This window comes from Nicotiana tabacum, chromosome 24 (genome assembly GCF_000715075.1).
Source record: "Nicotiana tabacum cultivar K326 chromosome 24, ASM71507v2, whole genome shotgun sequence".
Lineage (NCBI taxonomy): Eukaryota > Viridiplantae > Streptophyta > Magnoliopsida > Solanales > Solanaceae > Nicotiana > Nicotiana tabacum.
The window spans coordinates 86,250,596-86,274,529 of record NC_134103.1 but is presented as its reverse complement, the minus strand read 5'-3'; the positions used below and the strand labels follow the sequence as shown (position 1 = coordinate 86,274,529).

General features: G+C 36.2%; 1 pseudogene; it reads right to left on the bottom strand.

The window, feature by feature from the left end:
• Nucleotides 1-1,739: 1,739 nt before the first annotated feature.
• Nucleotides 1,740-23,934, bottom strand: part of LOC107810541 (aspartic proteinase 36-like) — a 33,240-nt pseudogene continuing 11,045 nt past the window's right edge.

Here is a 23,934-nt window from a genome sequence, read left to right as displayed (position 1 = left end):
TAGGCAAAAAGTCTTGACCTCTTAGATGTAAAAGAAGAGATACAACTTGTGCAAATGATGTCCAACACACAATGCAATATTTTTGGGTCCCAAAGAATATTGCCAACAAAGTCTACACTTTGCAAAGATGCTTATGCTTATGTGAGATGGACTCCATTTGATAAAATAATGGCCATATTACAAATCTCCACCTTGGCCTAATTTTGGATGATATAGTAAATTTGCTCCACCTTCTCCGCAAAAGCCCCAATGGGCATATGTCAAAATTTAATGCCATCAAAATCAGACAAGTTGTCTGATACCGAAACTGTAGTAGAGCTTATAACAGTGGAGCCCAATAAAGTATACAACGAACCAGATCTGTGTGCTTTCATTATCACACGAGCACCTTGAAAAATTTTCAGAACTCCACCTTCACCAGTGAATTTGCACCCAAGGGATTCTAAAGTGCCCAAAGATATGAGATTTTTCTTCAACTCAGGAACATATCTAACATCGGTGAGAGTTCTCACCACATCATCGTGCATTCTGACCCGAATTGTACCTTTGCCAATAACGTTACAAGTAACATTGTTACCCAATTGGACAACTCTACCTGCAACTGAATCATATGTAGAAAACAAGTCTCTGCTAGGACACATATGATATGAACAACCGGAATCTAAAATCCACTCATTGTCTAATCTGAAACTAGTTTCAGTTGCTAAAAATATAGTTCCCTCAATCTCATCAGTTGCTACACTAGCTTCGGCGGTGTCAGTATTTTTGTGCTCATTTTTTCTTTCTTTGTGCTTTTCTTTATTTTTCAGTTTATAGCATTCAGAGATATTGTGACCTTTCTTATGACAATAGCGACACTCTAAATTATTGTATCTAGAATTGGAGTCGGATTTGCCCCTAACAAACAAGCCAACTTCCGCTTGAGTTACACTAGCTTCCCTAGTAATATCACTATCTATCTGTTCTTTTGATTTTAAGATAGATTTAATATCCTTATAAGAGATATTATCCTTTGCATAAAGCATAGTATCTCTTATATGCTTAAAAGATGGGGGTAGAGAACAAAGCAGTAACACGACTTGATCCTCATCTTTAATTTCAGCATCTATATTACTCAAATCCATAAGAATGGAATCAAAGGTGTCAAGATGAGAGAGAATAGAGGTACCTTCACTCATACGAATTGTATAAAGCTTCTGCTTCACGTAAAGTCTATTTTTCACCGTCCTCTTCATATATAAGGTTTTCAATTTTTTTTCACATGCCTTTAGCTGTGGTTTCTACAGAAACTTCACGTAAAACCTCATTTGAGAGATTTAAAATAATACCTGCTTTTGCCTTTTTGTCTATGATGGCAAACTACTCGTCCGTCATTTTATCCGGCTTCTTCTCATTTCCTTGCAACGCCAAGTCTAAGCCATCCTGAATTAGGATAGCTTCCATCTTTAATTGCCACATTCCGAATTTTGCTCTTCGGTCAAATTTCTCAACATAGGTCTTTGTTAGAGTCATTTTGGCTATTGAAACTAACCTGGTTAGATCCGGCTATGATACCAATTTGTTAAGATCAGAAATTCGGGTAGTGCAGAATTTAGCCAAACAACGGTATAATAACAATAACAAAGACAATGGAAGTTGATAACAACGACAATTAAAGTAGATAAAGAAGATACAAATTTAACGTGGTTCGGTCAAAGTGACCTACGTCCACAAGCGGAGAGGAGCAATTTACTATAACAATAAGAGTACAAAAGAGAGTACAAAATTAGAGTAAACACTCTAATTAATCCCAAATACCCTAAGAGAATAACCTCACAAGATCACTCCAAAGAAAGGGTTCACACAAGTGCTTCCCAACACTTAACTCTCATACAAAACACTCTTAATAAAGGAAGAAAGGAAGAAACAAGAAATGAAGACTCAAGTTTTGTTGGTGTGTCTAAAATGAACTAATGGCCTTCCCTTTTATAGGCAAAAAAGTCTTGACCTCTTTGGTGTAAAAGAAGAGATACAACTTGTGCAAATGATGTCCAACACACAATGCAATATTTTTGGGTCCCAAAAAATATTGCCAACAAAGTCTACACTTTGCAAAGATGCTTATGCTTATGTGAGATGGACTCTATTTGACAAAATAATGACCATATTACATTGGATTGTCAAGACAGAGACATCTAAAAGGGTGTGTGATGAATGTCAGAAGAAAGGAAAAGCCCTCTTCTGTACATGAATGATGATGGATATAAGCTTGGTGCAAAAGTTAATTGCAGGAATCAAATTGACGCCGCAATTGCTAGCCAAGATAAAACTGATATTGAGGAAAATATGGCAAGATAAAACTGAAGTCAAGCTCCAAAATGGGAAACCTATCATCAGCACCAAAAAAAGTAAACGACGGGCATTAGTACTAGCATGTCGCAGATTGAAGTGCAGCCTGCTTGATGAGCTGCTCACACTTAATTGTCCAGCATTGATAAATTCATCCTTGCCGGAGGTTGTAGTAACATTCACAGGTGATGAACCTATAATAAAAGATTTTGTAAATGAATATTGTAGCTCCCTCATGATAGAGAATTGCTAGGATGTATATTTATCAATGACTCCAAAAAAGGAAGCAATGTGGATTAAAAGTGATGTCAAGAACCAAATCTGAAAGAAGAGTACTTACAATCATAATCTGCCCATCCAATTCTTTTCCGAGCCAAGTCATATACAATGATCTTATCTTTAAGAACAAGATCTGAGCAACAAGAGAAAGAGAAGTGAGTGCCAACTAGTTTCCATCTTTACTCTAGATTCTCCACTCTCTCACAGTAATGATGCAAGTAATGCAATTAGGAAACCAATAAATATAATATTTGTATGGTAAACCACATTGGGACACATTTTCAGCATTTCCACTCCAAATCAAATAGAACATATGACTCCTATAACCACTTACCTTAGGCGACTTCAGCTTTTAAAAAAAATTCATTTCATTCCGTTCCCCCCAGTCCCCCTCTCTTCCCCCGTGAGCGATCTAGTGTTACATAGTCTGTTATTTCAGAGAGTGGAAATTCTGGGAGGGTATCAGGAGAAGGTACTCAAGTACACATGCACACATAAAATTGATCCACATTGCATTATATTTACCAAAACTAAGATAAGCAAACTTTGGTCATCACTGCTCACAAAAGGTACTTGTTTTGTTTCAGTCAGCGGCCACGTGCAGGTGCAATGTGTGTGTGGATAGATAGATAGATTCTGAAAACGGATGCTTTTGGCTTGAGTTTTCAAAAATGGACCACTGGAACATATCTACAAGCACTTTGGACCTCAACTCTTCAATTTGAGTTCACTGTTACTTGCTGTGAAGAGGAAGAAGAAGCCGCAAAGTTAACAGGAAAGAGAAAGAACAATATACAACCCCAAACAAATAACTTAAGTTCCACAGAGGGGATACTCGTTTCACTTTTTATCAACAATAAGACAATCATAAATCCAGGATTATACAAAAGGCTGCTACATTATATGGCCATTAACTACGTCAAGACTATGCATCCGTTTCTATAAACGCTCCAAATGGACAAGAATCTCCCTCACCTATACAAGTACCTTCGAACCAACATTATCACAGAAACAGAAAGATCACGGCACAACCTTAGGAAGAACTTTTGAAAATGGAAGGATAATCAGATTCCCTTTAAAATCTTTCCACCAATCAACTATCCATGAATGCCACTTTCTGCTCTCTTTGAACATCAGAGAACAACTGCCTGTGACTATACATGCTACCTTTCAGCTTATTAACAACTGCTTCACTCACTGAAAACACACAGAATCAATCGTCTAAATCTTTGAAAAATTTTGTCCGCGAAAAGTACTAAGAATCCAGTAATGCCAGGAAATGCATCTGGGCCAAGAAGGAAGCAAACTTTTCATCCATGAGTAAAGAAAGTAATTGACAGCACAAAATGAAAATTCTGTGACATTTCAAATGATAAAGATATCAATATGAAAGGTTTTCTAAGCACCGACAATACTTGAGCACACAAGTATACAGATATCACGCACAATGATAAGCACCCACTAAAGAAGCTAAAATGTAGAATGAAGTAACGGAAGTATGAGACGTAACCATTATCCGGAAACCAGCCTCCTAAAATTGTTACGCCTGCATCATCTTTTTGAAAGCTAATGCACCACATAGCAGCACCTTCCTGTTTAACACATATAATAGAGTCACTTATCTTTGTACTTCATAAAAATAGCAGATAAATCATGAAAGTGACAAGGTTTAATATAACTTTTCAGTAGAAGACGTTTAAATTACAAATGCAGGTTTCAACACTCACATAAAAGCCCATATGCACAAGGTAGTCCGCTGGTCTTAAATCCATGGATGCACCACCGGCAAAGTTTAGAGAGAAACTGGAGGAAACATATCGGATATGCTGTTTGAGAAACAGGGTGCCATGCTCAAGTCACGAAACAGTTGTGTAGAAACCATTGAGGTACATAATAACTTCAATTAAACACAAAACAAGGAACCTTGAGGAAACTAGATAGCACGGCCTTCTTCCTGATATGACTAGCCTGGCTGAAGGTGAAGCAGCGGCAGTTATCTGCAGATGAATAAGTTAAAATAAAGAAAAGAGAACAGCAAAATTAGCAACCTTCCTTGCAAAGGTACATAGCCTTCAATGTAACAGAAAAAAAATTGGAATTCACTTTGTACTAGAAAGAAGTTTCCGCAATAGATCATTTGCTGAGGATAATGTTTGGGTACAGTTTGTAATATATGTCGTGGAATATCAGTACACAAAATAAGCAGTCAACCATCTTGCATGGAGTACCCTTATGAAACATTTTACCAGCAAGGAGGATTGTGGGAAGACAAGGAAACGCTCCCACCCATCAGTCTTGATTATGAAAGAGGAAATGAAGTTTGTAAAAATGGACACTTCAAATTAAGTCCTTCAGCTGATGAGCATGTCCTAGATGTGGCCAGTGTTATGAAACTACCTTTATTGGATTAACAAGTAGTAAAGTTCATCTAGTTCTGTCATCTTGATTTGGGAAGAAAATTTTTTTATATATGAACAGACTTGGCCTATTTCAGGCTTAGTCTGGACCACGTTTAATCTAAGGGGGAGGCAGATGATAAGTCCATTTTATATCGAGTTAATCATATCTTTTCGCATAGGTTTTGCTTTACTTTTGAGAATTTATCACTTTGAATTAATACCAATGTGGTTAGTTTGTTAGATCTTGGTGCTTTGGAAGCATTTTGAGATCAAAAGGAAGAAAAAGTGGAGAACACGAGATAGAGGGATCATCCTTCCTGAAAGGACCATCTGGCCAAGGCATTTTAGCGGTTCGACTTTGTTGGTTTTCATAGAGAACTTCGTGGAATAAGAAGAATCAAGCTTCATCAAAGATCAAGGACCCAATAAGTTTTTCTATCTCCACTGTTACACAATAACACTGTGTTTTGAATACTTTGATTTGCTCTAGCATGTCTATATGAACTACATACCTTTTTTAGGGCTTAGATTCTTTTGTGGATTCAGGGTTTTGATTAATATCATATGTTCTTGACTATTATATGTTGATTGCTAGAATTCTTTACCTAAATCTGCTCTTAGCATTTTTGATTACTTGATCGCCGATTAAATTGCCAAGGTAATTTAAGTTTACCAGGAAAGAGAACTTAAGTTAAAAACCTGAATTGGATAGCCTTTGATTAATATATCCCGTCCAGAATCCCACTGGAAACGATGACTAATTAGCTTGTGGGATAGGAATATCATCATTGACCTTAGGCATTCATGTTAGGATTGGCATTCAAAGCCTTATCTCTGGATTATTAACCATAAGAATTTAGGTTAATGGGCAAATACAATAAGTTCACTCATGACTCAACATAGGAATACACTCGTATATATTTTGAGAATCCTAGACCAAATTGGGAGAACACTTACAGCATTGACAAAGGTTCATAAGCTTCTGCAGTAAGATAAGCTAAAGTTGTACCAGAATCAACAATGGTTCCTCGATCACCAGAGATCGCAAAAACTGCTGGATCAACCGGCATAGTTTGCCCATTGACGGCAATGCTCTGTAGATATACATTGTAATGACCCCTGCAAGAGTGGAGCAAAGAAATAAATGGATGTACACCTCAACCATTGTCTTTCTGAGTACAGACAGTTATCAGTGCTAATAACTGAAAGGAAGCAGAAGCAATGTCAGGGACCATCAAAATCTAACAAAAGAGGAATACGTGTTGAATACATGGAAGTAATCTATATTTATTGGTAAATTCCATTTAATAACCTACTTGTGAAGAGCAACTCATCTGGCATTTAATACTAAAATTTGTTGAAGATAATGAAAGATTTCCATGTGAGTATCGATGTCGTCCTCCATATTTACATGTAAACTATTTTGAGAAACTATGTTGCTCGGATACAGGTACAGGTATCCCAATGGTTCGGTTCGGATCTAACTGTCAGATTCCTCATCACATAAAATTTAAGTACCAACAAATTTTGTGTAATTATGACTTGATCTTTATTTTTAATTAATTAAATATTCGGGTGCTGAGATACGGCTTGCATTTTAGGAGGATCCGATATAGATGCAACAACATTTTTGGAGGATCCGACTGTTAGGATCGAAATAATCAGGTGTCATGCGGAAGTTACTAAAACAAATCTTGAACAACGATAAATCAGACAACAAAAGAGAAATCTACCAAAAGAGACAAACATTTAACGTGATGCAGTCAATTGACCGACGTCTACAAGCGGAGATGAGCAATGAGTACAAAATATCGAGAGAACAACCTCACGAAGAGGCAAACACAAGTGACACACTAACACTTGTCCCGAAAAGTTCTCCGCCTAAACAAAGCTCTCGAACCCCATATGACTACATTGTGGATGGTGTTGAATGAGAAGAAATGATCCCAAAGGGAATTTTTTTTTTTGAATAAATAAACCAATATGATAAATAAGAAATCAAAATCAATATCCGAATAACAATAGTCATGAAAGAACCACAACCCTAGAACGTGAAGTTTAGCTCCACATAGACATGGTAGCCAAACGACAAATCATACAATGAAACATAAAAATTACTAAGTTTGGTGGAAGAAAGATGAAACTCGGCCTCCACGGCAGCTCTGTGCTTTCCCTTCATCAAAAGTTCCTCTCAAAAACGTGTGAGCACCTAATTTTTGACTATATTTGAATTTTTACCACCTTTTACTATGTAAATATTTTTAGAAATTTAATATATATATTTTTTAGATTTGGTACATTTTTTTTAATATAGGGTAAGAATTAAAAATAAATTAAAAGTTCAAATTATTACTATTAGTATTATTTTTACTTTTTATCTTTATTTTAAAATAAAATAAATTTAAAAAACGAAAAAATTAAATATTTTTTAAAATTTTCGAATGGAAATAAAATAATAGGAAAATTAAAAGTATGGAATAAAAAATTAAAAGTAAAAGTAGGTGAAAATTAATTTTTAAAAAAAGTAAAAGAAAGTGGAAAATTAAAAAAATAAAAGTAAAAGAATGTGAAAATTTAAAAAAATGAAAAGTAAAAGAAAGATGAAATTAAAAAAATAAAAGTAAAGGTAGCTGAATTTCTTTTTTTTTTAAAAAAGTAAAAGAAAGTGAAAATTTAAAAAAGAAAAGTAAAATAAGTGGAAATTAATAAAAGAAGAGTAAAATAAGTAAAAAAATAAAAAAAGTAAAGTAAAAAAGGTAGGAAATTAAAAAATAAAAGTAAAGGAAAGTGAGGAATTATTTTTTTTTAAAAGGAAAAAAAATGGGAAGTGAGAATTCTTTTTAATTAAAAAATAATAAATAAAAAAAATCTAAAAGAATTCCAATTTTTTTTCCTCTATAAATAGAAGAGAAATGTGAGGAGAAAAGAAGGGGGAGAAGGAGAAAAAAAGAAGGGGGGAGGGAATTGAGAGAAATTATTTTTTCTTCTTCTACGCTAAGGGAATTTCTACTCGTGTCATTCTTTCTTCGTCTTTCTTTCAAACAATCCAACAAGTCATCACCCAAAACCCAACAAAATACTTCATAACGTCCTATTTTACACGCCAAAAAGTGGAGTCAATAGTAGAGGTCGAGGATTCCGTTGGAGCTCTGTTCACTAGGTTTGATGTTATTCGTCGCTTATGCTTGTTCGACGTTCGTCTGAGTTATTGTACCTGTTCTTGGAGACTCATTTAATTGAAAATTTTGCATTAAAGGTTTATTCTTCCCTCTGTTCTTTTTATCTTATTTCATGTGATTTTATTTATTTGCCTTTAAATTTTATAAATAATAATGTAAGTTAGTCCTTAAATGCTATATGCTTAATCATGTTTTTGAAAATATGGTATTCAAACTTGCTTTAAAGTTGGAAAGATTTGGACCCTAATGAGTTTGGGCTTCAATTGTTGGGTTGTAGATTATTGGTATATGATGGTTTATTTATTCAAATATCTAAAATCATACACTTCTTCCACAAGTAATTACATAATTCATGGCCTTCACAATAATCTCAAACTTAGGAAAGAAACAAATCATGAATGCGCTAGAATGCTTTAGGCGTACTCATAATTAATTGAATTATCGTGATTATGTATACGTTCGAGTGACATAATTACGATTCCCAAAACTAAAATCAAGGTATGCGTTCGCGCAACTTTGGGCGAAATAACCTTAAATATAATAAAAATGCTATTAATTGCGTGCACGTATACGTGACATGATTTTGGCACAATAAACTAAACGGATTCACACACTTGATTCGTTTCAAAGATAATTCCATATTTTAATATAAAAGCGGACAGATAAAATATGAAAACTAATAAATCACAGTTTATCTAAAATTAATTCAAGCCAAGTTATAGTCAATAAAGCGAGCGTGCTAGAACCACGGGACTCGAGGAATGCCTTACACCTTCTCCCCGGTCAACAGAATTCCTTACCTGGACTTTATTTTCGCATACCAATAATAATAGAGTCAAACCTTCTTTTGACTAGGGATTCAAATAAAAAGTGACTTGGAACACCCAAAAAATCAATTCCAAGTGGCGACTCTGTAAATAAAATAATCCTTATTCAAATTTATCACTTTAATTGAAAAAACTCTTTAACCCACAACAATCCATAAAACATATATCTTTTGGGGCAAAAAGAGGTGTGACAGCTCTGGCGACTCTGCTGAGGAAAAGAACCTAGAATCTCTGATTTAGGGTTCAGAATTCTAGCTTGTAATGTGATATACTAGGCTTTCTTGATTGCTGATACTACTGTGTTTGTAGGCCTAATGTGCTAATTGCTGCTCATTTACCGCTTTGATAATATTTGAATTATATAAACTGCCTTTTTACGCCTCCCTTCTGAGTCTTCTGAATTTATGGTGTACACGTGCGCGTGACCCACTTTTCTGTTACAGGTCATACGAAATAGAATGAGACTGGATCAATAACTAGGCCGGGTAGACTTTCGTGCTCCCGGTACATTGCCCCTACCTCGGCTCGAGCTGTCCGCTTGGGTAAGCCAGGTCTAAAACACACCCCGAGGATTTAAACCTAGAATAACATAGCCTCATGCCGGATCTCTAGTAGGAATGTTTGTTTGCATCACGTGCATTTGACTTTGGGGACTCAATATAGAGGTTGGGTCCGTCTAGGATAGGTGTACCCAAAATAAAAGACCATCCTAATGCATCCTGCGTGCTACTTGTCCAATTTGTTTTATCTGGTTTACATGTTGACTGGCTTCTAGAATAAAAACAGAAAATTGAGAAATGCAGGGTGAGAGGTAGGAGAGAAAATTCATCCGGTTTCTAAAATTACGGTATTTGAAAAATCCCGAAACTCTGCCCAAATTTTGAAAAAAAAAGGCATTTCAAGTGTTATATTTCCCCTATTATGTCAAAATGGATCGAACTACGCCGGTCTGATTCTCACCGGATGTGAGATACGTAGGCAAATCTCATCGGTTTCGGCCCCAATTATTTTTAAAAAATCCAAAACTATTTTTCTTTAATTCCTTCTTTAGAAATCTTTCTTTTAGTCGTCAAATCTAAAAATCCAAAAATATTTTCTTCCTTTTTCAAAAGTCTTTCTCCAAAAAAAATAAATTAAAAACAATAAATTCAAAATTCAAAAAAATATTTTCTTTCTTTCGAAAATTATCAAAAAATAAAAAAATAAAAAATAAAAATCCAAAAATATTTTCTTTCTTGTTTAGTACTCTTTCTTTCGAAAATTTCGAATAAAACAAATAGAGAAAAATTCAAAATCTAAAATATTTTCCTTGTTAGGAGCTTTTGTGGTATGATTTTCAAAAAAGAAAGATTGATAAATAAATTAGAAAAAGAGTTAGCTTATTTACTTTATTTCTGGTATTCTTGAACTACGTAATAATTTGATTCATGCGACGTCATGATACGTAGGCAATCCCTATCGCATTCGATCATAGCCTTAAACAAATTGAGTGAAAAAATAAATCAAAACAAATATTGAGTGAAAAAGAAAGAAAAGAGTAACAAAAAATATCAGAGAAAAATAAAGAGCAAAAAACAACAAACAAAAAAAAAAATCAAGATATGAAAAAAAAAAAAGAGCCTCTGGAGATGGAATAAGTTCATCCATATTGGTGAATCATATTCAAGCTTGTTCCAAAAGCTAATCAGGCTAGGTTTGTTACAGCCAGTGGCCTCGAACCGACCGAACCCCGAGTCCCCTCGCACCGAGCTAATGCTAGATGTGAATACCACTCTCGAGCAGTGGGACACAGTACGGAGGACTGTTAGACCCTCAAGAGGGCAGTTGAAGACTTGATTGAAGCTGAAAGAATCGTTCTTCGGGACGAAGAGGCTCATAATATGATGAATAATCCTTTCCTACTCACAGCAATAGGCCAATAGTCAGAATGATTTACGAGGATGAGGAATTTGATCCGGCACTGAAGGCCATTATAGTCATTGCCGAGATAGGAGAAAAGCCAAAAAACGGTCGCCAAGCCTGAAAGTCCCCCATCAGACGGAAGTCTCGGTAGCCAGTCTTGCTATCTTTTCTGCGTCCGGATTATTTTAGGTGTAATCCGAATTTTTTTATTTTATTGTCTTACTTTCTAATGTAAACCCTTTTACCTTTAAAATTCAAAAAGAAAATCAAATTAAAAAAATATCAATTAAATGAAATTAATATTTCATTGTCCAGGAATGTCTTTTTTCTTAATCTTGTCACCTTTCTTATTCCCTTTTCAATTCTGTTAATGCAGATTTTTATAATATGACATGTTTGCGGACTTCATGCCCAGATCCTAAAACGCTGTCAGACCTCGAAAAAATGAATCAAGAAGCAGAATGTGTTGAAGATAAGGCTTGTGAGAAAATAAATAAAGAATTGGAACATTAGGCCTAAGCCAAGTCCAAATGAAATCGGAAGAAGTTGAAATTCCCTCTCTTCGGATCATTGTTGAAGTCGAGATTGAGGAGGTCAAGAACCGATTTGGAACAATTAACTATGATTGATGAAAAACTGATGGTCGCAGTTTGCCACAGGCAATTGTACCAACAAAGAATGGACCGTGCCTACAACAAGAAAGTGCAGCCCAAAAAGTTCAAAATAGGACAATTCATTCTGAGACGTATCCTCCCACCTCATGAAGAAGTTAAAGGAAAATTGGCTTCAAATTGGAAATGTTCATACATTGTAACGATAGTACTGCAAAAGAGAGTGTTGTACCTGGGAAGCATCAAAGGAAATGTCCCTAAAACAACTGTCAACGTGAATGTAGTCAAAAGGTACTATGTTAGATCTTCTATATATCATTAATGTTCTCCATTTGGGATGAAGAAGGCTTTCTTTCACACTATCCAAATACTCAACCCTTTGTAAACCATTTGAGCCGGCTCTTTTTTTTTTTTTATTACCCTCTTTGGAACCTGGAAGTTATTATGAAAAAAATGAAAAAAAAATGAAAATACAAAAAGGAAATGAAATGAAAAAAATGAAAGAGAGAGAGAGAGAGAGAGAGAAAAAAAACAGAACAAAAATCCAAACAAGTTCATGTTTCATTGAACTATGTTTGACTTGATTCCGAAAGGATAAGTAGGCAGCCTCTCTCTGGGGTTAAGTCACACCAAAATAAAAATTCACATTCCCACAAAAGTTGAAACTGGGGCAGATATTACAATGGTTTGGCGATGGTTTTGCCTGAAAGGTTCCAAAGCTGTAATTCAATCCAAATCATTTTTACCCAAATCCTTTCCCAGTCCTTCCGATCAATCAACGAGAATGTTAAGAATTGGAGGATACAATTAATTGGATTGATACAACACAATGAGAGAACTAAAATGAGAGAGTCTTATTGGTGAAAACCCTCACGAGCACTGCAAGGCGATGGTTAGTAAAGAAACCAAAATGAGAGTCTTGTTAGTGAAAACTCGCAAAGAGCACTATAAGGCGATGTCTAGAAGAGAAATGAGAGAGGTCAGTTGGTGAAAACCCGCAAAGGGCACCACTGATCGAAAAGAGGATCCTCACACCCATTAGCATTGACATAGTCTTAGGCCAGGTTTCTCGGTTTCAAGGCAAAAGTTGTGATAAATTTCTGAGAGTCGTACAGTGGACACAGATCGGGCATCCAGTCCAAAAGGCATGTCATGTTCATTGAAGTCCGCATATACTCCAGATAAGTCCTTCTTTCCTTCCCCCGAAAGGGATATCTCTTATCTAAATTCATTGTCCATTCCATTGTTTGTTGTTCTTTGAATCCCTTTCGGCCTAACTTTATTCCAAAATTAAGGCAATGAAGGGATAGCAAAACTGATTTACAGGGCTTTCGTTTGATACAAGCTAATATTCAAGAGGCACCCAGCCTTGGTAGGGGCATCAAGTCAACCCCGATTGGCCATGGTGGCTGATGCTTTGAAATCAAAAACTCTCGAAATGAGGAAATCAAATTGAAAGTGCCTACAAGGCAAAATGAAGTTGAATAGGTTAAGTCCCAAGTGGCTAACCGTTTTGGCAAAGTTTGAAAAGGCAAAGGTTCCACTATGCTCTGAAATTGAAAGTTTTGGACGAAAGAAGTCGAAAGTGAAATGCCATAAAGGCAAAATAAAGTTGAAAAGGTTAAGTCCCATGTGACCAACCGTCATGTAAAAGTTTGAAATCAAAGGCTCTCCGGGGCCAGAAATGCAAGTGGTATTCACGAAACATCTAGTGGCAGGTTGAAATCATCATCAAAAGAAGATGGGCACAAAGCCAAGCTGCCAAAGGGGCCAGAAATGCAAGTGGTATTCACGAAACATCTAGTGGCAGGTTGAAATCATCATCAAAAGAAGATGGGCACAAAGCCAAGCTGCCAAAGAAATTAAGGCCACAAACCGACCACCACTTTTAAAACTCACAATTTTTCTTTGTTTGTAGCAGGATCAAAGAAGTGCAGAATGGAGATTCCTAAAGGATGAATGTCACCAAAGGTGATTTTATATATATTTTTCTTTTATTTTCAGCATGCATCACTATTACAGATTATATTCGTAGCTTAACCCAGGTAGAACCTATTCGCCTAGGGGGATCCAGCTCATATTTCCAGGTAGAAGTACTCTTCGCCCAGGCTTATTTTTTGTAGCTTAACCCAGGTAGAACCTTTTCGCCTAAGGTGATCTAACTCATAGTTCCGGGTAGAAGTACTCTTCCCCCAGGCTTGTTTTATGTAGCTTAACCCAGGTAGAACCTTTTAACCTAGGGGGATCCAGCTCATAGTTCCGGGTAGAAGTACTCTTCGCCCAAGATGTTTTGCGTAGCTTAACCCAGGTAGAACCTTTTCGCCTAGGGGGACCAACTCATATTTTCGGGTAGAAGTACTATTCGCCCAGGCTTGTTTTTCGTAGCTTAACCTAGGTAGAACCTTTTCGCCTAGGGGAATCCAGCTCATAGTTGCGGGTAGAAGTACTCTTCGCTCAGGTTGTTTTACAATAGCTTAACTCAGGTAGAACTATTTCGCCTAGGGGGATTCAACTCATAGTTCCGGATAGAAGTACTCTTCGCTCATGTTATTTTACAGTAGCTTAACCCAGGTAGAACATTTTTGCCTAGGGGGATTCAGCTCATAAGTCCGGGTAGAAGTACTCTTCGCTCAGGTTTTTTTACAGTAGCTTAACCCAGGTAGAATATTTTCGCCTAGGGGAATCCAGCTCATAGTTTCGGGTAGAAGTAATTTTCGCTCATGATGTTTTACATAGCTTAACTCAGGTAAAACTTTTTCGCCTAGGGGGACTCAGCTCATAGTTCCGGGTAGAAGTACTCTTCGCCCAGGCTGTTTTTTGTAGCTTAACCTAGGTAGAACCTTTTCTCCTAGGGGGATCCAGCTCATATTTCCAGGTAGAAGTACTCTTCGTCCAGGCTTGTTTTTTGTAGCTTAACCCAGGTAGAACCTTTTCGCCTAGGGTGGTCCAACTCATAGTTCCGGGTAGAAGTACTCTTCGCTCAGGTTGTTTTACGTAGCTTAACCCAGGTAGAACCTTTTCACCTAGGGGGATCCAGCTCATAGTTTCCGGGTAGAAGTGCTCTTCATTCAGGTTGTTTTACGTAGCTTAACCCATGTAGAACATTTTCGCCTAGGGGGATCTAGCTCATAGTTCCGGGTAAAAGTACTCTTCGTCCAGGATGTTTTACGTAGCTTAACCCAGGCATAACCTTTTCGCCTAGGGGGATCCAGCTCATAGTTCTGGGCAGAAGTACTATTCGCTCAGGTTGTTTTTCGTAGCTTAACCCAGGTAGAACCTTTTCGCCTAGGGGGATCCAGCTCATAGTTCCGGGTAGAAGTACTCTTCGCCCATGTTGTTTTACGTAGCTTAACCCAGGTAGAACATTTTCTCCTATGGGGATCCAACTCATAGTTCCGGATAGAAGTACTATTCGCTCAGGTTATTTTACGTAGCTTAACCCAGGTAGAACCTTTTCGCCTAGGGGGATCCAGCTCATAGTTTTGAGTAAAAGTACTATTCGCCCACGCTGTTTTTCGTAGCTTAACCCAGGTAGAACCTTTTCACCTAGGGTGATCCAGCTCATAGTTCCGGGTAGAAGTACTCTTCGCCCAGGTTGTTTTTCGTAGCTTAACCCAGGTAGAACCATTTCGCCTAGGGGGGTCCAGCTCATAGCTCAGGGTAGAAGTACTCTTCGCTCAGGATGTTTTACATAGCTTAACCCAGGTAGAACCTTTTTGCCTAGGGTGATCCAACTCATATTCTAGGTAGAAGTACTCTTCGCTTAGGTTGTTTTACGTAGCTTAACCCAGGTAGAAATTTTTCGCCTTGGGGGATCCAGCTCATATTCCGGGTAGAAATACTCTTCGCCCAGGCTCGCTGTTCGCAGTTTAACCTAGGTATAACCTTTTTGCTTAGGGGATTCATTTTCATTTCAGTAATATAGGGCACCAACCCCTGGTTACATTTCTTTTTCGTAATACAGGGTGTCATCCTGTGGTTACATTTCCTTTCAGTAATACAGGACGTCATCCCATGACTACATTTTTTTTAGTACTACAGGGTACCAATCTCTGATTACATTCTTTTTTCGTAATACAGGGTACCAACCCCTGGTTACATTTCCTTACCAGTATCAGGGTACACCAATCTCTAGTCGTTTTTCCAATATAGGGTCTCCACTCCCTAGTTTCTTTCATTTTAGATATAGGGTCTCAATTCCCTAGTCTCTGTTTTTATTTTCGGGGTACACCATTCCCGACCTTTTATTGCTTTCAATAAAGAAGTAGTTTAGATATTTGTTACAATAACTCCCGAAATTTTCCTAGTGCAAACTGGGACAGAAAAATTTTGTTAGTTTATTTGTTTTGGTGTCTGAGTAGGTTTTACCTCGAGGCACAGGGTTCGAGATGACCAAAAGAAGAAGTCTCAATTCAGAATAAATGAAAAGAAAAAAATAGGTGAATCCAAAATGCAAAAGCAGTTGAAAAGATGTGGAATGCTCAAGACATGACTGAAGCCACGAGCATTGGGGTCCTGTTTTGATTAGAAGAAGCTATAGAACAATGAAACTAGCACCTACAGCTAGCAAGCATCAAGGTTTAGATCAGAGTCTGCATGAAAAACCAGTCAAGATTCAAGATCAAGTTTCAGAAGACGCGTAGATATGAATCTTGTAACTCATAGCTGATAGGCTCCTTTAGTTTCTTTTTTATAATAGCAGGACCGCAGACCGGAGCCTCGCCGGAACCTCACTCGACTCCTTAACTCATCATTCCACCATTCTCCTTGAACTACACGTGACCCGATTTCCCTATAACCCGGGATATGTAGGTTGTCCAAAACCAGGACTCGGTTGCACCCTATCTTTTATTTATTTTCCTTTTGAATAACGGTTTGGTCAAAAATTAGTCACATGGCTCACCTAGTCTTTGCCTGAAAACTCTTCATGTTTCCAAGCAAAGAGTGACAGTTGTGAGCACCTAATTTTTGACTATATTTGAATTTTTACCACCTTTTACTATGTAAATATTTTTAGAAATTTAATATATATATTTTTTAGATTTGGTACATTTTTTTTAATATAGGGTAAGAATTAAAAATAAATTAAAAGGTCAAATTATTACTATTAGTATTCTTTTTATTTTTTATCTTTATTTTAAAATAAAATAAATTAAAATAAACGAAAGAATTAAATATTTTTTTTAATTTTCTGATGGAATTAGAATAATAGGAAAATTAAAAGTATGGAATAAAAAATTAAAAGTAAAAGTAGGTGGAAATTGATTTTTTTTTTAAAGTAAAAGAAAGTTAAAAATTATAAAAAATAAAAGTAAAAGAATGTGGAAATCTTAAAAAATGAAAAGTAAAAGAAAGATGAAATTAGAAAAATAAGAGTAAAGGTAGCTAAATTTCTTTTTTTAAAAAAGTAAAAGAAAGTGAAAATTTTAAAAAAAAAAAGTAAAATAAGTGGAAATTAATAAAAGAAAAGTAAAATAAGTGGGAAAAAAAAATAAAGTAAAAAAGGTAGGAAATTAAAAAATAAAAGTAAAGGAAAGTGAGGAATTATTTTTTTTTTAAAAGGAAAAAAAATGGGAAGTGAGAATTCTTTTTAATTAAAAAATAATAAATAAAGAATATCTAAAAGAATTCCGAAATTTTTTCTATAAATAGGAGAGAAAGGAAAAAAGAAAGAGGGGGGAGAAGGAGAAAAAAAGAAGGGAGGAGGGAATTGAGAGAAATTATTTTTTCTTCTTCTACGCTAAGGGAATTTCTACTCGTGTCATTCTTTCTTCGTCTTTCTTTCAAACAATCCAACAAGTCATCACCCAAAATCCAACAAAAATACTTCATAACGTCCTATTTTACACGCCAAAAAGTGAAGTCAATAGTAGAGGTCAAGGATTCTGTTGGAACTCCGGTCACTAGGTTTGATGTTATTCGTCGCTTATGCTTGTTCGACGTTCGTCTGAGTTATTGTACGTGTTCTTGGAGACTCATTTAATTGAAAATTTTGCATTAAAGGTTTATTCTTCCCTCTGTTCTTTTTATCTTATTTCATTTGATTTTATTTATTTTCCTTTAAACTTTATAAATAATAATGTAAGTTAGTCCTTAAATGCTATATGCTTAATTATGTTTTTGGAAATATGGTATTCAAACTTGCTTTAAAGTTGGGAAGATTTGGACCCTAATGAGTTTGGGCTTCAATTGTTGGGTTGTAGGGTATTGGTATATGATGGTTTATTTATTCAAATATCTAAAATCATACACTTCTTCCACAAGTAATTACATAATTCATGGCCTTCACAATAATCTCAAACTTAGGAAAGAAACAAATCATGAATGTGCTAGAATGCTTTAGGCGTACTCATAATTAATTGAATCATCGTGATTATATATACGTTCGAGTGACATAATTACAATTCCCAAAACTAAAATCAAGGTATGCGTTCGCGCAACTTTGGGCGAAACAACCTTAAATATAATAAAAATGTTATTAATTGCGTGCGCGTACACGTGACATAATTTTGGCACAATAAACAAAACGGATTCACACATGTGATTCGTTTCAAAGATAATTCTATATTTTAATATAAAAGTGGACAGATAAAACATGAAAACCAATAAATCACAGTTTATCTAAAATTAATTCAAGCTAAGTTGTAGTCAATAAAACGACCGTGCTAGAACCACGGGACTCGGGGAATGCTTTACAACTTCTCCCCGGTCAACAGAATTCCTTACCCGGACTTTATTTTCGCATACCAATAATAATAGAGTCAAACCTTCCTTTGACTAGGGATTCAAATAAAAGGTGACTTGGAACATCCAAAAATTCAATTACAAGTGGCGACTGTGTAAATAAAATAATCCCTATTCTAATTTATCACTTTAATTGAAAAAATTCTTTAACCCACAACAATCCATAACACATATATCTTTTGGGGCAAAACGAGGTGTGACAAAATATTCTACCTTTTCCAAAATAGGTTTAGGACCCTTTTTATACGAGTTGGGGGACGTGTAGGGCCGAAATAACCTTGTTCTGAGTGAAATAGGAAAAGTCACGCACCACAACGTCCAGACCAGCGCGGGCCCTGGCGCAGAAACCAATGAGTTTTTGCACGCACAATTCCTTCTTTGCTTTCAATTGAATTGCCCTTCCCTTTTGTCTTACACTAAGTTGCTCTGACACGGGTACGTGTGTCCGACACGGGTATGGATCTAGAGGTCAGATCCTTTAAGATGAAAATTTTAAGATTCGGGGATACGAATCCTAGAACCGACACGGGTGCGGGGATCGGCTAAAAATAATTCAAATATAAAAATAAATATATCTCTAAATTATGTGGAGTACTTACATATAACTTGTTAATATGAATTTCTTCTTTATTTGTATTTTTGCTATTGTTTCCTTATTTTAGATAGTCAAAAGAATCAAAAGCTTAAAGATTTCAAAGCAATCTTCACGTATAGTTTTTTGGGATCAAGAAAAACTTGTCCTTTTATGGTCAATTGAAATGTATTATTAAGAGTAAATCAAATATAAAAAGTTAGAACAGTGGTGGGCCTGAAACAAAAAAGCCATTTACAGTCAATTGAAATGTATAAATAAGAGTAAATCAAATATAAAAAAGTTAGGACAGTGGTGGGCCCGAGACAAAAATATTTGCACACTTATATATATGCTACAGTAAACGTGGTCATAACAACAAGAAAGTAAAAAATGGTCAAAAAACATATCACTTTTTAATGGTCAAAAAGCATATCCTAATTTGTCTCTAAGTCTTCTTCTTCATCCGTTCTTCTCTACACTCACCTCTTCTTCTTTCCTTCTGTGAGTCTTCTTCCCCAACAAAACCTTTTCCATGTCTCTGTTTTTTTCCAGTACAAAACCTTTTCCTTCTCTGTTTGGTCAACACACCCGATCTTGTCTGACAGAATCCGACACAGATCCCACACCGTTACCTGTGTCAGTGTCATGTCGACACGGGTACAACACCCAAATTACCGTGTCCGAGCAATTTAGGTCTTACATTTGGGGGGAAAACACCAAAGGGTGTCCCCCCTCCCCCCCCTCCCCCTTTTTATTCTTTTAATTTCCATTTTTTTCTTCCGTATTTTATTCAATTTGCTCCAAATCTCTTCATCTTCACACGTTTTATTCTTACACAATTAAAATATAATATTAAGTATAAAGTAATATAATTAACACTCAAAAGATGATTATATGTACTAGAATATGAGGCAAAAATGGTTAAATATATGCATTTTTGACTGAACATCAAGTCCAAAACCTTTTCCTCCAAGAAAAAGGATTAGCCAAATATGGAAGAATTATATTTTCCTTTTCGTAAAAGGAAAAATCAATTATGGTAAATATGTTGCCCTTCCTTTAAGAAATAAGAGAACCATATATGGTAAAAAAAAAATCAGGACAAACACCTAGCAATTCTCCTTTTTGGCTTGAATTTTCTAACAAAATAAACTTGATTCACCGTCTTCACATAACCTTCAACATGTCACATCTCCAAATTAGTTTGTCTAACATGAGTAGCACTCCGGTCAAATTTCTCAAATAAAAATCTTTATCACCGTCAAATAGGTTGCGGCTAGAACTAAACCCTCCAAGATGAACATGTCTTGAACCTTGCTCTGATACCACTTGTTAGGACCGGAATAATGAGGTGTCATGCGGAAGCTAGTAAAGCATACCGTCAATGAGGATAAATCAGATTGCAAAAGAGAAATATACCAAAAGAGACACAAATATTTAACGCGGTTCGGTCAATTGACCTACGTTCACAGCGGAGATGAGCAATCCACTATATAAAAGAGAGTATAAATTATCGAGAGAACAACCTCACAAAGACGCAAACACAAGTGACACACTAACACTTTTCCCGAAAAGTGACACACACTATCACAAGTGAATGTTGCTGAATGAGAAGAAATAATCTCCAATTTATAAAAGTGCAAAGCCTTTTCCTCCAAGAAAAAGGACTAGCCAAATATGGAAGAATTATATTTTTCTTAGAAAAAATTAAATATGTTGCCCTTCCTTCAAGAAATAAGAGAACTAAATATGGTAAGAAAATCAGGACAAACACCTAACACCGACATGAGTGCAACGGTACTTTTGGAGGATTTGGGCAACCTAGTTGAGAAGCATAGCACATATTGAAACGTTTCATGGAATACCAAGCTGTTGGACTGTAGACTTTGTCAAGAACCCAATGCTGCTTAATCTATACATGACTTATATCAAGAACCCAATGTTGCTTAATCACTTCCTCTCACTCTTTGTTTTTTCTTTTATTTTTTTTGGGGGTGGGGGTGGGGGGAAGGTGCTGAGGGAGTGACAGTAGGGCTCTAGATATGATTATAGTCTAGGGCTGCTACCTTACGTCTGCCCTACTGAACGGAAGATGCTACCTTACGTCTGCCCTACTGAACGGAAGGCCTCCCCTACTATCAATAACAACAACATACCCAGTATTATCTCACACCGTGAGGGCCTCCCCTACTATCAAGCGAGAAAGAATTTTTCTCGCAATCGAAGTATCAAGTAGTCACTTGTCACTGCTTCCTGATCATTTATCTATTCAAATATGCAGAAGGGAAGGACAAATTGAGGACTGCTTCTTCACCAGAATAGTTGGATAAGAATGAAATAGATAAAATTGAATTATGCTCTAGCAAGTATTCTAAAGGCACAGATTTCTTTCTAACAAGAATTTGTTTTTTTATATTGTAAGTGCCACAATCCAAGCCCACCTTGCTCCCATGGTGACTTGAACCCAACCTCATGGTTGCAAGTTATCCCTCTCTTTTCAAATTCAAAAGTTTTTCAGTATGACATAGAAAACTAAACAAGTAATAAATGCCGAATAATTTGAAATCTCATTCCAAGAAAAATTATAATAATTGTTTGCTACTGGGTATTAAATTACAGACTTTCGATTCAATTGCATTACAATAGAATAGTCATGAAAATATACAATGTAAAAGTTTTTTCAACTTTCCTATATTAACAAAGATTCGCATAGAGAAGCAGCGTAACTGCATGTTGATATCTTGCAAATGCCTATTACACTAACGTTGATGGAAGAAAAACTTCACAAAAGCTGTGTAGAATTCTACTAGTGAAATCACTACTGCACAGAAGCCTGTTTGTCAAGAGCTGTGTGGGCAATAAATATTTGCATGCGCTGAAGGATGTCAAACCTAATGCACAAATCACTTACTAACAATTCTTAGAAAGAAGGACCAATAATCCACATTAATGTAGATATACAAGCTTTAGAAGGCATAATGACTGCAACCAAATAGCAATCATGGGATCTTTTTTGACATTTTGTCATGCACTACCAGTATCACAAACTATTAAGAACACAATGGTTATCATAGAACATAAGGGTACACTGCACATACGAAACTTTTTATTTCTAAGTATCTAGAATAAAAGAGTTCATCATAGAGTAATTAAAAATGTAATACGTACTGTGATGGAACAAGGGGACTATAAACGATGCTCGGATTCAAAATCTCACCAAGAACTAGTATACCTCCACCATTGCCCTCTCCTTTCAAATAATGTGAAAACACTTTTGGAGAAATTCCGCGTGCAGATAGTTGAGATATTACTGAAAGGTCCTGTGGACCAAACCCAAAAATCCCCATCAATTGCTCTATCCATCTTGGTCAGGTCCCTAGACTGAGAGGTACTGTACCTGTTTTGATTTCAAATCAAAGTATAAGCTTCTGCTGAAAAGCAAATGCATGCCCTGGTTAAAAGAGACCATCATAGAACAAATAGAACATTAAAAAAAAGGGCATATAAACATAGAATCGCGAGAAAACAAAAAATTGTTTAAGGATACAAAACGTAAACCATTATGTCAAATGACATCTTCAAAATGTTAGAGCATGCTTGAGAAGCTCAAGTTTATTTACTAACTTTCCCTACAAAAAGAAATGAATGAAGTATTTCTGCACATCTGATCACCATTGAAGCATCACATTACCCATTGAGTAGAGTAAATCATGCTGCCTAGTTACAAATATTTCAACTAGCTTTTTAGGTGAAGTATGGTCTAATACTAAATCAAAACCTTGGTTAGAAAAACATAAAAAAAATTGAAATATACTCATAAACTGTTACTTCTCTATGTTTCAGATATTTTTGGTTCCATTTTAGCATGACTTCTAATTTTCCAATTTGTAGTCTTTCCACCACCAGTAATGATATTTCTTTTTGCCAAGAAAGGGGGGACCAAAGTGATTCAGGGAAAAATCCACCCCCCCCCCCCCCCCAAATATAGAGCTAAAACTTCTAGTGAAGCATGCTGCCTGGTTACGAATAATTTAACTTGCTGGTTTGTGTGAAGTTTGTCTTGCTATGCGATCAAACCTTGACTGCTATTAACACTCACACTGTCACGCATAATGACAAACTTGTACTTCATTACTGATTTATCCAATTTCGTGTTGGCAACTTCTAGTTAGCTAATTAAAGTCCAATAGTATTTCGTCTCCAACTTAGCCATATTTTCACTTCAATGACCGGCCTCATCTAGTGGGTCTTTTCTTTAAGAAAGGCTTGCCACACTATGTAATGATCTAAGCTGTAGCAGAATAGGAGTGACGAGGTGTTGTTAGCTGGGTTCGAACTCGAGCTAATGCCACAAGAAGGAGTAACTAACTTTTAAAAATTAACGGCCGCGATTGAACATCCGTTAATGAGCAGCAAGGGACGACATTAAGCCACGTCACACTGGGTTGTTATAAACCAGACGAAGAGAGAGAGAGAGAAAGGGCATAACGGATTTCAGGTCTCACTCCCTTCCACTCTTTTCTCTCACTCTCCTTCTTCTTCTCATTCTCTCTCAGATTCTAACTTCCTCTTCTTCTTCTCTAATTTCTGCAGATCTTCCAGCTATGGAGTCGAGTTTCCATTTAGTTAGCTTAGCTTAATTTTGCTTCTTTAGATTTGTAATTTGGTATCCATTTCCATTTATAAAAAAAATCAGAAAATTGACCCACTTGTTTGCAATTGCCTTTTATTATTGAATTTAGCTCAAATCCTTGTTGGATCCTGACATTTGATATCAGAGCCTCGATTCTGCGACTCTGTGGTGAGAATGGCTGAATGAACTCGTCTCAAACTCATGGATGAAAAACTCGTGAAACATGACGAAATATTGGAGCAGGTACTCACCAGTCAGCAGGAATTTTGCGACACACAAACAGGGATTCAAGGCATCCTAGAACTGATTCTCGATAGATTGACCACTCTAGAGAGGCTTCCCAATAGAGTCCAGGGTGATAATCGTCAAGGCGATGGGTTGCTACCTCTGCCAGTGCAGGAGATGAGGCCAAACAGAAATCAGATTATCCCAGTTCCCCCTCCTAAATGGGAATTACC